Source organism: Zalophus californianus, chromosome 3 (genome assembly GCF_009762305.2).
Source record: "Zalophus californianus isolate mZalCal1 chromosome 3, mZalCal1.pri.v2, whole genome shotgun sequence".
Classification (NCBI taxonomy): Eukaryota; Metazoa; Chordata; class Mammalia; order Carnivora; family Otariidae; genus Zalophus; species Zalophus californianus.
The window spans coordinates 29,313,288-29,331,386 of NC_045597.1; the positions used below are offsets into that span (position 1 = coordinate 29,313,288).

The window sequence follows — 18,099 nt, forward strand, 5'->3', positions numbered from 1 at the left end:
GTGTAATGTTCAATTTTCTAACAGCCCCATTAAAAATATGTGAAAGGTAACAAGTAAAATTAATTTTAATAAAATAGTTTATTTAACCCTATGTAACCAAAATGTCGTCCTCTTGACATGTAAACAACATAAAAAGTATTGAGATATTATAGATTCTTTTTTATGCTAAATCTTTAAAATTGTTGTGTATTTTATCATTTTGGAGTAGCCACATTTCAAGTGATTAATGCCACAGGCGGCTAGCGGCTATCACATTGGACTGCGAAGGTCTTGGAGACACCTAGGTTTTTATTGCCTGTCTTCTAATTAACTTACTTAGAACTCTCCCGTTGTTTTACTCCTAAGCTAGAATAATGGTTAAAGTCTATGTGTTTGTTGCATACAACATTCTGTAGGCAACATGATCCTGTCTTTTCCCCCTCTGTAGCCAGTCTGAACCAGCCTTGTCAATTTTTAGTGGTGGTTCCCTTAGGGGTCTCTATGGTTACCTCAGAGTAGTTCATCTGTCAAAACCACTGTTTAGGTCCCTGTCCAAGACCTGGACCTTGGATAAGACTCATCTATCAGTCAGCAGACCACATCGAGTCTTTGGAAAGGAAGTGAAAATAACCAATTCCATGACATGGACCTAGTTTCTTTCTGAAACACGGAACTCTTTTCATGAATTTGTTACTAATTCCTGTAAATAAACTATTTTCCTATGGCTATGGTCAATGACTGGTCAGGTCCAAAGAAGAAAGAAAATGTTTTTCAGCTTCATCAAGTCCTATACTGAGTCATCATCCTCTCAACCGCCCACGTAAGAGAGGCCTTTCCCTCAGAAAGCGAGTTAGTCCCCTGAGAACCGCTAACCATGTGAGGTGACCGCAACCAGAGGCTTGGGCACGTACTAGGCAGTAGCTCACAAACGGATGAATAAATGGAGCTGGATACCGTATTTTGGGGAATTTGGATTACCTGTTAAAATAATATGTAAAGACTTCATTACTTCAATATTGGTCTATTTAAAACAAGATGTAATTCAAGATTATTTCTATGCTGTTCTTTAATTTAAAAAGAAAAGAATAAACCAAAACTCAGCTAATACAAAATCTATTGTTTTGGTTCCTCGGGTTTCAAATTAGGGAGATTTTACTGTAAATGGCAAACATTGATCTTAGTCACTGGCTATCTTTCATAGTTCTAGAAAAGCTGATTCCCTGTCTGATTCCAATTTGCCTTTAATCCACTATCTATACTATCCTCATACAACTTGCACAACTCCCTACCCTTTCTTCATTTTGTGAAAATTTAATATTTATAGACTGTAATTTTAGGTTCTATTATCTTAGCAACCAGAAACAGCCTTTAGCTCAATCATCCCTTGCTCAGAAGGAGGCTTTATGTAAATTTCTTCTAAATTTTTTGGATATTTAAGCAATTCTTATATCCCATGCCTGTCCTTGATTCAGAGGTCTGTGTTCATTCCCTAGGGCTACAAACATTTTAAAATTTCTGTAGAAACTGACTTTACTCTGGATGGCCTCACAGATACAGAAGGCTTGATTTTCACTCAAAGACAAGGCTTCCTTTACCTGGGCTCAGGTGAAGACCCCAGATTCTTGCGAACATCATTTTTCTTCCTCCTCCTGACCTGTTGTGGCTGATGTGGCCCTCCTTATTGTTTCTATTAATAATTTTATCTCCAGTCACTTCCTTATATGCACACTGTCATGGCAACCCCGGTGTTAGTCCTATTAGCCTACCACCCAAGGCAACTCCTTGTGCAGAAATGATCTACAATGCCCGGGGGAAAGCATCTTGTGGCAAAAGTAACTACAGCCCCAGCCCTCCAGTCATGATGCTCCAAGCTGCTGCCTCCTTACCCTCAGCGATGGATCCATCCATCATCCCAAAGTGCCTGATCGTAAATGTGAGCCCAACTAAAGAAATAACAGTTTTGTCTATAAGTTTTTTAGTGTGAATGGAAGGAGCATTAGCTTAGCAGTGACTCCTTGTGACATAGTGGAGGGGAGGGGGTGACTCTCAGATTGCCAGTTTTGCTAGTATCATTCCAGGTCCGTACTGATGTTATAAGACTTTGTGGGCTTTTTATCTTTCTGTGTTATAAGTGGAATGATGGCAATGTATTAAGATTTGGAGTTGCTTCCTAGGAATGTAGTTGAAATTAGAATTGCATTATAATTTGTGATTAGTGACCAAGAGAAACATCACCCTGAAAAAGAAGGCATGCTATGCTTCCATGCTATTCTTTTTAGTTCTCTGTTTTGGAAGACTTTCTTCCTCTGCAGACAGTTAGTTCAGCTGGCTAACAAGGCCAAGGGAGCGGTTTATATGTATAGCTCACAAATGTGTGCTCTCAGTCACTGGCAGGACCCCGGGAGAAAGTGTGGCTAGGTGTGGATTGGGGCAAAATCATCACAGCTGTTCGGAAGAATGACACAGACGTGCACTTGTGCAAATGGCAGGTCAGTGGCATACTAGTTATGAATGAAGGAATGTGCGTTGTATTCAAAATGACTGGCTTTGTTCTAGTTATTTGATTTTAAGCTGATTACTCAATCTTTCTGGGCCTCACTTCATCAAAGATGTGGCTTAACCATTGTAAAGATTTTATTTATTTATTTGACAGAGGGAGACACAGCGAGAGAGGGAACACAAGCAGGGGGAGTGGGAGAGGGAGAAGCAGGCTTCCCGCGGAGCAGGGAGCCCGATGCGGGGCTCGATCCCAGGACCCCGGGATCATGATCTGAGCCGAAGGCAGACGCTTAACGACTGAGCCACCCAGGTGCCCCGTGGCTTAACCATTGTATACCACTTACGTTACAGACTTATTGTAAACAACAACAACAAAAAGATGAAATGTGCACTATTATAAAACACATTAAGAGATATGTATAGGCTAATGTTAACAGAGCAAATTCCAGAGCAAGCCTGTCTTGCTCAAATCCCAGCCGCATTTCCTCAAAGGTCCCTCATCTGCAAGTCAGGGTAATAAAGGCACCTACCTCACAGGGTTTTTCAAAGAGTAAATGAAATGATATATGTAAAGAGTTTATAGCCCCACTTGGCACATTGTAAAAATCTCATTTTAAAAACTCAATGAATGTTATCTCCTTTAGCTGTGATTAAGGCCTTTAAAAAATATGGAATGCTTCACAAATTAGCATGCCATCTTTGTTCAGGGAGCAAGCTCATATTGTCTGCATTGCTCTAATTTTACTATATGTGCCACTGAAGCAAGCATTCTCTGAACCACCCAAGACCCTGATTTGGAGATCTTGAAGAATTGTTTGAGTAGGCCATGGGAAAAAAAAAAAAAATCAAACCAATGATAACAACATCATATTCAATAGCAATAAATAATTCCACTGATAATCAAGACACACTTTTGGTGGTGGTGATGAGAGAACCAATTCGCATAGTTGCTTTTCAGGTTTATTTTAGACTTAAATACAAGTACTGTGGATTCCTTTTTAAAGCCAAGTGGTTCTGTTGGAAGAAAAAAAATAGGTATCTTGACGGTCTAGTGTTGGCTATATGTTTTCTTAATGTGAAATGAATGTTTGAGCTTATTATACTAATATGAGTCTGCCATGTCCTAAAGTTTATTGCTCCAAATCAGTGGTGTTTGTGTTGTTACTAGTGTGGTTGCTGCTCAATACTGAAATGCATTCATTAGCTCCAAATGACAGAAATTGCACTACACTACAGTTTAATTTTTAAATTTTTTTAAATTTTTTTTTTGTCAGCCTGCCTTTTCTTCCTTTGGAACAGAATAATGAGATAATAGCTACGTGAGAAGTCAAAGATTTCACAGCACTGGGGTAATCTTCCTGTAAGCATGCCATAGTTTTTGCTCATTTGGTTATATTCGCAGTGTTATGAAGACATCATATATTTTTCTAGTGTAATAGGAATATGTTTAGACAGTTTATATCAATAAAATGATCTAATTGTAATGTTAGAATTTATCAAATTTATTCAAACCCTATCATCACAATGAACTGTCTACTCTTTTAACTGTTACACTTTTTGAATGTATTTTTTCTACTTTTTTTTAATCCAAAAAGCTAAGTTTCAGCTGTAGAACTGCATTGTTATAAAAATGAAGAGAGGCTGTGGTCGTAACCAGTCATTGGCATTTGCATATTATTCAGAGCCCGTTCTTTATCTACCGGACAAATATGTCTCATTAACATGCATTAATGCCTGATTCCCCTTCTGTTAAAGAAATGATACAAGTCTGTAGCATTCTTCACCCTCCATAAGAAAAATAAGCTTATCTGTAAGAGGAAGTAAAGGCAATTATTTGGATAACATAAGCCCATCTTTCTCAAATTTTCTTGTCTAAAGTAGTAGTTCTCGGTTGGGGGCGGTTTTGTTCCCATAGATCACTTGGCAGTGTTTGGAGACATCAGGGACTTTCGAGACTGGGAGGAAGGGAGCGTTACTGGCATCTGGTAGGTGGATGCCAGAAAAGTGGCCAAGCATCCCACAATGCACAGGACAGCCTCCGCAACAAAGAATTACCGTGATCTGGTCCAAAATGTCAACAGTGCTGAGGTCGAGAAATAATCCCAGTGTCTCAGTTATTGCATCAAAGCTCGGGCTTAGATTTGGAAATATTCAGTCCAGCTTACTAAATCTCCACCTTCTTTTGCCCACAAAGAACTGGACATACTTTTCTTTTTTTTAGTTTATTTTTTTATGATGTTATGTTAATCACCATACATTACATCATTAGTTTTTGATGTAGTGTTCCATGATTCATCGTTTGCATAAAACACCCAGTGCTCCATGCAGTACGTGCCCTCCTTAATACCCATCACCAGGCTAACCCATCGCCCAACCTCCCTCCCCTCTAGACCCTTCGGTTTGTTTCTCAGAGTCCATAGAAACTGGACCATTTCCTTACACCACACACAAAAATAGACTCAAAATGGTTGAAAGACCTAAATGTGAGACTGGACATTACTTTTTAAGGCATCTTGCTCAAATATAATTGACGTGTTGAGGATTTTTCTTAAAAGAGGATGATCCAAATGAAAGAGAAAGGTCTATACAGGTCTATAAAGGTCTAGGTCTATAAAGGTCTCTTCCTTTAAAGTAAGTTTTTAATTATGAGAATGAAGCTAAAGACTTGAAACCTTATTTTTAGAAAGCATCCTTCCATTAGAAAAATACTCTACAGAATTCTTTATTTTAGGGCTTTTCTAGAAGTCAGTGAGGGGGTGGGGGGATGGGTTAGCCTGGTGACGGGTATTAAGGAGGGCATGTACTGCATGGAGCACTGGGTGTTACACGCAAACAATGAATCATGGAACACTACATCAAAAACTAATGATGTAATGTATGGTGATTAACATAACATCATAAAAAAAAAAAAATAAAAGTCAGTGAGGTCAGGCAAATACAGAAAATAAAATATATTTCCCTTTTCTTTCAAAGTGCAATGCTTCTACCCCTTTAAACAAATGCATGCTGTGTAAAGACTGACAATTGAATCCTTTTATCTGATCTCTGAATATTAGATGACTCGAAATTTAAGAAAATGCAAGGAACATTGACTCTTGGAAAAACAGCCTATATCACAGAAAAATGCACACACGGAGATACAAATCAACAAAGAAACAAAACACCCTCAACCCAGGCCTTTTAGGAAAAGTAGTCATATATTTATGGGAGGGGTGTGTAAAAGCACTTTAGTGAAGAGAACCAGTGCTCACAATGCATCAAAGTTAAGCGGTAGCGAGGTTATCACTCCGTGAAAAATCACATAAACAGTTCACATATAAAATATTATTCATCAGGGCAAAACCCTCTAAGGGGTTGAGAGATAGCAAAGGTGTCATGAAACCCCCCCTTTTTTTAAAGAAAAGATATATTCCACAACTGAGATGGAATCTGTGGTCATGTAGTAGGTAAGAGCAGAGTATAATTGAGAAGAAAATTAGCAAACCTTAAATATCTGCCTCTGCAATATCATTACCCATAAACTTGCCCTTTTTCCACCCTCTTTTCCCCAAAGACAGATGTCCCATATCTGAACTGAAGGAGATGTGTGCTTTCTAACAGCTAAATCAACAAGGTTTCACATGAGTAGTGCTGTACGGTGTGGTTGACTGATTTCATGAAAAACTAATCATGTATTCATCATTGAGATCAAACACTTCCCAAGTAATTATCATCCAAGCCCAATCTGATAGGGCCTGAAAAAGTGGCGCTGCTGATATAATCAGAGGCTGAGCAGAAGAGTTCTCTCAGCTTTTGTAAACCTTGGGTTGGAAAGCGCAAAACGGAAATTGTATTTTATAATTAAGAAAGGTAAAGTTGGCAGGCGGCAATCAATTATTTCAATCAATCATAACAATTTTAGCTTGCCTGGTTATTTACTGGAGCACACGTTTAAAAATTGACTTTTCATATGTGGTCTTTGAAATATTTTTTTTTTTAATGTGAGAAAAAAAAGAAAAATGCAAAGACATTTTTGAATTTAAATACAAGCCCTTTGTGTACCCACTGCCAAATAGCATCCTATCACATCTATGGTTTCTTTATTTTGGGCTGTGGTATTATCTTTTTGAAAAAGAGCTATTATTATATCGTATAGTATGTCATTACAAAATGATTGCTTTCAGAAAATCTTATTTTGGCTTTATGTCTGTGATTATAAATTTAGATGAAGACAAACAATGTAGAACATTTAAATGCTTCACAAATGACTTCCACACACATCACCACGAACGCTTCTTGTGTCTGGTAATACGTTAAGTGCTTTCCATGTGTTATTTCATTTAATCTTCAGACAGCTTAATGAAAGAGATCAAGTTATAACCCCCACTCACGAATGAGGAAACCAAGTCATGGAGAGGCTGAATCTTGCTCAAGGTCACATATAACAAGTGAGAGAGCTGGGACATGATGCTAGCCCAGTGAGTTTCAGGCTCGAGTAGGCCCCCTTGACCATTATTCAGAACAGAGCAGGCCTTCCTCGTAGTATTTGATCGTGGGGTGACAGTATGTTAAGAAGAACTTTCTACGTGCCAGAGGCTGATCTATGCACTTTATATATGGCTGTTGGACCTCTCCGAAGCTCGGGTTTTTAATTTGTGAAATGGTGATAATAATCTCTATTTTCAGAGTTATGAAAATGGAGCTAATGTAGGTCAAGGCTCTACCACTGCGCCTACAGAGTAGGGAGCTTTGTTAATTGACTTGTCGTACATCCAACAGCCAGCAAACAAAGGGTCTGATTTACAAGCGGGCTGGATGCCAGATACAAGCCTGAGAGGTTGGCAAAAGTACTGCCATAATTATTGCCACAATTACAAACCTCAGGTAATATGCTCTTTCTAATAGATCATGCCAGCACCTGGAAAATATGTATAACTTGAAGTTTAACAAATTAAATCACATGCTTTAGTTCATAATATAAGTAAATGGCTTTGCAAGTCTAAATATTCACATTTTGCCATTTCTTAAATGTGTACCTGCTGCACATATTTTATCCATATTTTACAAGTTTCCATTCATTGTTCAAGATTAAATGAATTTCCTTAACCTGGAGAGCTCATTTTACTATCCATTTTTAATTTTTTTATTTATCATTATAGAACATGAACCAAACTCTACTTCAGATAACCAAGTTGATTATGTAATTCCTTTATCAAATTTAGCAGCATTAATTAAACATCTACTATGTACCAGACACATAGACGGTAACTTACATATTTCTTACAAAATTGGGGTGTGTAGAACTGGGAGTTCTTTCTGATAGCCAGACTCATAGGCACGGAGAGTAGAATGGTAATTACCAGGGGCTGGGGGAGAGAGAAATGAGGAGATGTTGGTCAGAAAGTATAAAGTCTCAGTTATGCAAGATGAATAAGTTCTGGGGATCGAATGTACAACATGGTGACTATAGTTAACAATACTGCAGTGTATACTTGAAATTTGCTAGGGTGTGCTCACTACACACACATACACACACGGTAACTATGTGAAGTGATGGATGTGTTGATTAACTCACGATGTATATGCACATCAAAACACCAAGTTGTATACCTTAAGTATATACAACTTTGTCAATAATACCACAATAAAGATGGGGGGGGAGGATTAATTTTTTTCACCAAAGTGAAGTTCTATTCATTTAGATCAGATAAAAAAAGAAATAAGCCTAGTTAGAAGGTTGTTTTTTCAGTGGAGACAAATATTTCCTTCATGTTTCACTTGTTCCTAATCTGTTGGTGAAAGAAAATCACTTATTCATAAATCTTTGAAGAATCACCACTGGCCAATGGAAACATGTGGATTCCCTCCCAAAGTTCCTTAAACTTAAACTGGGCTCCTTGAGAATGACGTCAGTTCCACACATTTCACTGAGGTATCTTTTTAACCAGCGGTTCTTTTTGCCTTTTCACAAAATAAGCCACTACTGATGGAGAAAGTCATTCATATCATTGCATCAGCTTCAATGACTCACATCCATGCAGCTCAGAGAGGAAATGGACTTCTTTGCTCATTAGACTGGCAATTGCTCCTCCTTTTGCAGGCAGGATTTATACACTTGCTTCACGGTTTAGGGCTTTAACTGATTTTTAGTTGAACAAGAAAGTTTTTCCTCAGGCTATATTATATAAATATGCCTAGAAGTATATTCATATCCCTCAAAGGCAACATTGGTGTTGATTTCTTTAATTTTGATAAATATATTTATTTTTTAAGATTATTTATTTATTCGTGAGAGAGAGAGAGATTGAGAGAGAGAGCACAAGCAGGGGGAGTAGCAGAGGGAGAGGGAGAAGCAGGTTCCCCGCTGAGCAGGGAGCCCAATGCAGGGCTCTATCCCGGGATGCTGGGATCATGACCTGAGCTGAAGGCAGACAATTAACTTACTGAGCCACCCAGGGGTCCCTTGATAAACATATTTAATGCAGAGCAATAATATTAATGTATTACTAGCAAGATCACCACTTAGAATAATACCCATTAATAATACCCATTTGAGGGGTATTGCAGAGTGTATATTTCAAGTGCCATTTTTCATTTCCATTTGAGATCTTTAAGTGTGTCTTTTAAATTCCAATTTACCCAGCTTTCTTTTTAGATAGCTATTTGTGGGCTTCAGAATATCTGAAAACAGTTTGGGCCTTATTAATGGTCTAAGCATTATCATCACTTAATGTGATGTGGTGATTGTTACTTGATAGATCAGTACATCTACTGAGTAGCGGTAGCTGGTTTTACCACATATATTCATTATAGCTAACCACTTACTTGATTTTCAAATAATTTGCATTGATATCATGATAATGAACAAAGGGAACCCAAAAGAAACACTAGGTATGTTTGTGACTCAGAAATTCAACAAAACTAATTCTTAGGCGAAAAGACCCTCGTGAAGAATACTTTCAGAGGTATATATGCAGAAGAGTAACTTTACCTAAATTGTTCAAATATCTGCCCTTGAAATAACAGAATTGTATATATTTTTATAGCATTTGAAGATATCTACAAAAAGGAAATAATGTGTTAGATGAGAAATTTCTAGATATAGGATGATGGTGGCCAGTTTATCCTGGAGCCATAGCCCAGTGAAAGCAGCAGATCTCGGGCGAGAAAAATGACTCAGGACATCAATGCCAGGTCTGTCTAATCTACAAAAGAGGGAAAGTCAATGGGTGTAAAAACATTTGTGAAAATAATTCCATGAATCAGTCCCTTTCAGTTGGACTTTGGAATACTGTAGAGATTTTGTGTAACTTTTCACCATAGTATTATTCTCCTCCGTTCATCTAAACGCTGACACTTTCCTTAGAAGTTAGTGCAACACTCACGAACCTGCGAAGATAAAGAGGTTGTTAGAACTTTCATTCCCTTTGTATTAAGAGATTATATGCTGAAGTTTATTCACCAAGAGCAACAATGTACAAATCTCTCCAGACGAGTGTTCTGGATAGGACCTGTGGTATTTATGCTTGTGTACATATGGCTTTGTGAGTGTCTCATCTGTTTAATTCTTTTGAATGACAACACGAGGCTACGACTTCTTTCAATTTGCTTTCTAGCGTTTATTATTTATTTATTTATTTTTGCTCAAAATCATTTCACATTATAGCTCTGGTTATGGTAGAATTGCTGTGTTTTCTCTGCGGTACTCCCAAGTGTTCCCTTTCATTACAGACATCTGCATCACTGAAAACACAAGAGATTGGTCTAGGGCTGTGGGGACCAACTACAAGTAAAAAGAAGACAAACATAAGGAAAGATTTAAAATCCTCACATGTCAGAAGTACAAGTGGTAGATTATGCTCTGAGGTATGAAAAAAAGCTCTCCAAGAAATAGAAATGATAAAAAAAAAAAAACAAGGGGGTGGGGCAGAGAGACTCCTGTGGATATTGCTAAACTGGGAGAACCCCTAATGCAAAATATGCACAACAGAACAGGTTTGGATCACAAAGAACATATATATATATATATATATATATATATATATATATATATATATATATAGAAAAAGGGGAAAGGTGCAGGACTGCTGAGGCCAAAATGGTAAAAACACCTGAGCAGCCATGAAAGAGGCTTTAGAGTTATCAAGGTGAGGGGGTGGGGTGCAAAAGAAGCGGTAAGCAAGGAAACACAGAAGCATCACACTGCTTTTGTCCCCTTTGAATCTAAACCAGGGCCCCACCAAAGACATAAAAATGTAGCGAGAGGTTTCCACCTCGATTTTGGAGAAGTCCTTTTTGCTTTATCAATTCATTAATTAAGGCTTTTTTTTTTTTGGTATTTTCCTAAACATGAATTCTTAGGATTTCATTATAATATAAAAGATAGGGGAAAACTTGTGCAGAAACAAATTTCTTCTAACAAATGGTGAGTAGATTTTCAGCCAGTGAATTTCAGTCTAATTATCTGATGACATTTTAGTTTGAAACTCTATGGAGATTTTTACTTTTCATGGATGCCAGTCGGGGATATTCAGGGCACCCCATTCAGGGGATTAAATAAGATTCAGCCCAGGGAAATAAGATGTGAGGGTGCTCTAAAGCTTCTCCATACTGGCTTTGGCAGAATTCAGGGAGGGCTTTTTCATGCAAGGAACTTGAGGAACACCATTTCTGCCCACTGGCGCTTCCTTACCCATTTATTCATACCTTTCAAAACCGTATCTTAATTTAAAAGTTGTCATTACAAATTGGAAAACAAGATGAATAAATCAACTCATCAACACATGTTGCCAGACACAGTAGAACATCTGAAGGCCTATGTGAAATAAATAGACACAGGGAAGTCTACATGACACTAGGAAGCATTCGTTATTCTTTGGAGCTGTTGGAAAAGAAATCCATATAAATCACACATATTCATGGTAAAAAACTACCTGCACTGTAGTTAGTACTCACTAGAGTAAAGCTGAACGTCTTAACTGAATTGCTTTTGCATTTGATTTTAGCCCTGGCTTGCCAAAATACAAAGCTAGAAAAGATAACTACCGCCCCCCCCCCACTCCCAACCACCTAAGGAAAAAAATATATATATAGCTTTTAGCTGCCTCTTCTTCATAGCAGTAGGTATAAGTAACTTAGGGATGACTTACTGATAAAAACAGAAAGTTGTCTCTTCAGAAGTAATGACCTCTGTTCTTACAGGTTTATGTTAACCTCGGTAGGCACAGCCCATGGATGGCACTTTTCTTTCCCCAAAGGAACCTCAGTTCAAAACCTTTGAAATTTTTAGATCATCTGCACACAAAATCATGATCTTTCACTGATGTGCATTAAATATCATCTGTGACTAAGAAATACAGAAATGACTTGGCTTAGTTTGCCCAATACCGGGTCCTAGTGAGAGCTGGTATTTGGGCTTTACATTTTGGGGAAAGCGACATTCAGATGTGGACAAGACGAAGTAGAACATTCCCTTTCATTGTTGGCTTTTCCCACGTATTCCATTTCTGTAGGGGGCAGAAAGTGCTAGTTTTCGGGAATGCATTTTGTGGGGCACTGGAATTTCATTTTATTAAGATTTAGACAGCTCTTGGTATATGCAACGTGTTTTACTATCTTCTATTTACTATCTTCTAATTATTTAATCAGATGAAATGCTGATACAAAGGATTCGTCAGTGGAGTTACTTGGCTGCCCAAATGATCATTCCTGAAAAGATGGCATATGAAACAGAAATTGCCTTGAGTTCTCTAATACTTATGCAATCCAAGAAAAGCTCCATCTTTAAAATAATAGTTGATTTATGACCTATGATCATTTCAAATGATCTGAACAGGAAGACAGAATGGTGCCTACCGATGATTTGATCACTGTCCAATTTTTTCTTCCAGGCCGCAAATTATACCCAAACTCCCCTTTGTACTTCATCAAGATAAAAAGCTTCTGCACAGCAAAGGAAACAGTCAACAAAACTGAAAGGCAACCTACAGAATGGAAGGAGATATTTGCAAATGTCTTATCAGATAAAGGGCTAGTATCCAAAATCTATAAAGAACTTATCAAACTCAATACCTAAAAAACAAAAAATCCAGTCAAGAAATGGGCAGAAGACATAACAGACATTTTCTCCAAAGAAGACATACAAATGGCCAACAGACACATGGAAAAAGTGCTCCACATCACTCGGCATCAGGGAAATATAAATCAAAATCACAATGAGATACCACATCACATCTGTCAGAATGGCTAAAGTGAACACGTCGGGAAACAACAGATAATGGCAAGGATTTGAAGAAAGGGGAACCCTCTTACACCCCTGGTGGGAATGCACGCTGGTGCAGCCCCTCTGGAAAACAGTATGGAGGTTCTTCAAAAAGTTGAAAATAGAGCTACCACATGACCCAGCAATTGCACTACTGGGTATTTACCCCAAAGATACAAATGTAGTGATCTGAAGGGGTACGTGCACCCCAATGTTTGTAGCAGCAATGTCCACAATAGCCAAACGATGGAAAGAGCCCAGATGTCCATCAACAGATGAAAGGATAAAGAAGATGTGGTGTATATACACAATGGAATATTACGCAGCCTTCAAAAAGAAAGAAATCTTGCCCTTTGCAACGATGTGGATGGAACTAGAGGGTATTATGCTAAGCGAAATAGGTCAGTCAGAGAAAGACAAATATTATATGATTTCGCTCATATGTGAAATTTAAGAAACAAAACTGATGAACATAGGGGAAAGGAAAGAAAATAAAATAAGACAGAACCAGAGAGGAGACAAACCATAAGAGATTCTTAACTACAGGGAACAAACTGAGGGTTGCTGGAGAGGAGGTGGGTGGGGGGATGGGGTAACTGGATGATGGGCCTTAAGGAGGGCACTTGAGGGAATGAGCCCTGGAGTTGTATGCAACTGATGAATCACTAAATTCTACCTCTGAAACTAATAATACACTATATGTTAATTAAATTGAATTTAAATAAAAAACCCCCATAAAACTCCCTCTGTATTATTCTTCATTTTATTTAAATTAAGCACAACTGTGGGACACCGTGGTCCATCTGTTATCCCTTGTGTTTTAAATAACTATCTAGATACATTTAAAAAATATGACCATATTAGTTTTTTCTGAAATCACTTCTCTGCATTTCACAGATAGAAAAACGGTTCAAGGTGATGGAGATCCTGTGCCCCCTAGGCATTCAGGTGTTAAAAAAGAGGGGCTAAAACTATCAATCCCTGGGATGCCAGTTCATAAGTGAATAAACATGGTTTGGCCCTATACAAAGAAAATGTGCTGGTTGTCCTAATGATGATTATGATCACGAGCTTGCCTTTTATTTTTTTTAAAGCTGTTGACTTCTGTGTTTTATTAACTTAATTTGCACATCCTAAGAATAAGAAAGATTAACACAGAAAGCAAGTGTAGCTGAGCAGGCTCAATGAATCTATATATTTTCTGTGAATATACAGAACATAAGAAGGGACCACAATATCCTGATAGTTGTCAAAATCCAGATAAGGGAGCTCATTCTCTGGAATAGGCAGTTTGGCCTTGTATGTACCCATGAGCTAGGACATTAGGACACCACCTGTGTCGTCTCCTGTTCTTATTCTTTCCCCCCTTTTTATCTTTGAAATTCAGCTACTGGTGTTGCTCTGGGGTTCAGAGGTATTTGATGCACCGGAGAGCCTGGGCTCTGCCCTGCTTATCACAGAAATGAAAGGGTACTTTGAGTTCTCCATATGCCTTCACCAAGCCCTTCCCATCATGCTCCAGCCCACCCTGCCATGTTGGTTTTCAGTAACAACAACTCTTTATCATTTACTTCCTACATGCCAGGTGGAGAGTACTAAGTGGATATTCCCTTAACTTCTTCGTGGTCAGCTTGCTTAACCTATTCTTCTTTTAGTGGGATAAGAAACTGGCAAAGCTGTTGATCATTCACTTGAGTTTATTCACCAAAGGACTTTCACTTGAGTTTTCCCTTGGGGAGGGCTGGAGGGAAGACTTGGTCCACTCAGGGTCCTTGGAGTCATAGGAGGTGAAGTGAGCAGAACAATTCTAAGAGACCATCTTAACCACCAAGCTATATTCCCAAAGAAATATGCATTCACCTCCATCCCTGCCCTTCTGGTACAGCAGAACAGGTTTAAGCCTGCAGCTGGGCAGACCTGGGGATGACCCTAGGTACTGCTACTTTCTAGCTGAGTGGCCTTGGGCAAGGGTTATATAAACTTTCCGAGCCTCAGTTTCCTTATCTCTAAATGAGGCTAGGACTATCTGTTTTGTAGGTACTTGTTTATTAAACTACATAATCTACGTTAGTTTCAATGTCTGTTACACTGTGAGCGCTCAGTAAATGGGAGCTATTATTTTGCTATGTCGCCTGTCTCCTTAGATTTTGATTTCCATAAACACAGGGACCATGTATGGCATGCCTTCTTTCCCCCCCCGCCTTAAGTCTAGCAAGTCAGGAACAGAATTGGTTCCTTGTAAATGTTTATTCAATAGATGAGTTAGTTACCCAGAAGAGTGGCAGCCAAGAGGTCATTGGCTTAAGAATACACAAGATGCCAATCTTCTGATGCTTATTCTGTGGTGGCTTTTTCTGTTTGTTTGTTTGTTTGTTTGTTTGTGGGTTTTTAGAGAAAGAGCAAGCAGACACTCATAATGTGTTTTTTAGACTGTTGCTGCTCTCTGTTGAGGCACACAATGAAAAGGAAGGCATATTAGTTTTCACAGACACTGCAAGCTCCTAAAACAACATGATGTGTGTGTCATAGAATGGGGCTTTAAGGTTGGCCTTGTTTTGTTTTTAACATATACTTATCAAGGAAAAAATGGGCTGTTTGGAGACTACCTCTTTTAGGTTTGGAAGTAGATGTAATGGGAGAATTCTCCCTTGTAACATCTGGCAATCTCAGAGGGCTGAAGCTGGGCTGGGGGCGACAGGAGTGTACGGTAGCATGTCACTATAGACACGGAGGCTGGGTATATATGGATACACGTGTGCACACACATGCCTGCACGCATGCGTGCACACGCATGGACAGCAGCCGTTCTCGCTCACTTTTTTGAAAGTGAGACAAATGATCTCAGGAAGAGTAAACATGTTACCATTGTACTGAGGGAAAAGGCAAATATAATTAATTTTATTTTGTGTGGGGGAACATGGGTCGTTTGTGCGAACGCAAGAGTGGGGGGCGTGTCCTTGTGACCGGGCCCTTAGTAATAGCTGCCTGGATCCGGGAGGCTAGCCAGGGAGACGATGGAGAAGTTAAGAATCACAGCAAGCTGCTTCCTCTGGGCAAATGCAGTCGCTGAATGGGGCCGTTTTCCCGGACTTTATCTTCGATACGTCATGTGGCTAATTGATATACCCTGCTTCCGTGAAGAACGGGTGGAGCCGAGCCAGACTGTACTGGCGTGGACACCGCTCTTGCTCAGAGTGGGGCTTCCTCCCTCCGGAGGGAGGCAATGTGCAGTGCGAGGCTCCAGCTGGAGCTCCGGAGCCCTGAGGAGACGTGTGCCAGTGGTGCCTGCCCGGCGGACTCCGCTCTGGCAAAGCCTCCGGCCTCAACCACGGCCAAGGGTACGGACCCAGCCTGCGGCAATCTGGGCACCCGCCTCCGACAACCTGGCTGTGCAGCTCCTCTGTCTGGTGAAAAGCCGGCAGGTGACTGGAGCACGAGCGAGCAGGTGTTGCCGAGCACGCCATGGGCACCACAGGCTGCATGGGGGATGGGCCGAGCAGCTTTGGTGGTGGTGGGGGTGGGGTCTGCTTTGGAGGGACGACAGCATCATCACAGGGACGTGGAAGCTGCCTCCTTCATTAGCAGCGCAGGACTCAATAGATTCTCTTAAGAGAGGCCTTATATTCAGGGCGGAAGCTCTGTTTTTAAAGACAATGAGAGATGCAAAGTGTTGTCCAATGCACCGTGCTAAGTACTTGTTCCCACCCGAGCAGAGGGGCCCTAAAGGGCCAGCCTGGGAGGAGCGCACACCAGTCTGTGTGGCTCCAGTTGCAGCCACAGATAAGGCTATCCACCGTCTTCGCACACAGCATGAAGCGTGGGCTTGGTGGGAACGGTGTTGTGACCCACACAGATTTATATGGCAAAGTGCACTTCAGTGTTGATTTTGAAAGATGACCTGCAGCTGGGATCTCATCACCAATTCTCGATGAGGGGCTTGTCTCTTGCTTAAGATGATTTAGATGTATTGCCAATGGCTCTCATGGACATAAAGTGACCAGGAAGAAGAGTGATTCAACAGGAATTTATGGATTGGGTTCCAATTCTGCCCTGTAATGTGCTTTCTGCTCTGGTCCCCAGCTCGGGTGACAGAGATGTATGCAAATTCCACAGGAGAGGCGGAATATGTAGGATTTAAAAGCACTCCCTGGTCAGTTTCTTCATCTGTGAAATGAGGACAATAAAAATCTCTACTTCAAATGTGTTATGAGTATCAGAGAGATTATGCTTGGTACATTTTGAGTGTTCAATAAATGATAGCCGTGTAACATTTTGAGAAGTCGTGGCATACGTTCTGGAGACACCAAAACCTCAGCTCCAAACCCAGCTCTGCTGTTCACCGATTGTGTGATCATGGCAAGTTCCTTCCCTAAGCATCAGTTTCAGAATCTATAACCCGAGGGTGATATGAGTCCGTGTCTCATAGAGATACGACAAGGATGAAGTAGAAATAAAATCAATAAATGGGAGTCATAATGGTACATATCACGTAATAGGATTGCAAGGATTAAATAGATACAAAATACACAAGGGCCTGGCATATTGTAAACACCCAATGAGGGGTAACTATTAAAAACTAGTGTTAGAAATTCACTCCATTAACCACTTTTTCTGTCCATGAACTGACACTTAAGGAGGTAATGTCTTGTAGGTCATTCACGATGCTTTTAATAAAAATTAGCATTCATGTGTATGGATAGAGTAACACAGGACTGGGTAGTTTGAGACCCTTCTAGGCTAGTTCGATCACAGAGACATAACTTCTGTGTGACCAGAAGGGCATTGGTTGACCTTCCTGTGCCTGAAGGCACACAGACATATGCCTTCTGCTTGGCTTCAAAAGCTCATCGCTTACATGGTCCTTTTGAAGTTGGGTGTATGTTCTACGGAGTGCACAGTGTGGCCAGAGGCAAATCTGGCTCTTTGTTTAAAAAGAGAAAAAAGGCCAAGCAACATATTGGTTGCTGATCATATGAACTCAACAAAGCACCCATATGAATGTGAGTTTATCTGTAAACCTATGTGGATTTGTAGGGGCATATATGTGCATATAGATTATACTCAGATATGCGTGTATATGTGCATAGGCACATAAACAAGTGGAAAATGTACGCACACAAACATTTGTCTATGGCAACGGTTCCATTAAATGCAATCAACAAAGACTTTCTAATTCTTCACTTGGCAAGAATAGCACATGTATTGTAGGTTGAAAAGGCAAAATATAACAATACTGTATTAATAACAATACTTGTTATTGTAAAATAATTTGCTGTGATCGTTCTTTAAATAAGTTGTAAGTTATGTATATGGCAAGAAAGATCATTCTAAAATATTTTAAGCCTCCAGAGCACAATTCTCCATGAACTTGAATAACACTA

At 39.6% G+C, this 18,099-nt stretch overlaps 1 non-coding gene across 1 annotated transcript; it reads right to left on the reverse strand.

Annotated features, from left to right (window-relative positions):
- Window positions 1–3,140: 3,140 nt before the first annotated feature.
- Window positions 3,141–3,243, reverse strand: LOC113921154. The gene has a single exon (XR_003519554.1). It is a non-coding gene; the product is annotated as a U6 spliceosomal RNA (small nuclear RNA).
- Between the last annotated feature and the right edge of the window lie 14,856 nt (window positions 3,244–18,099).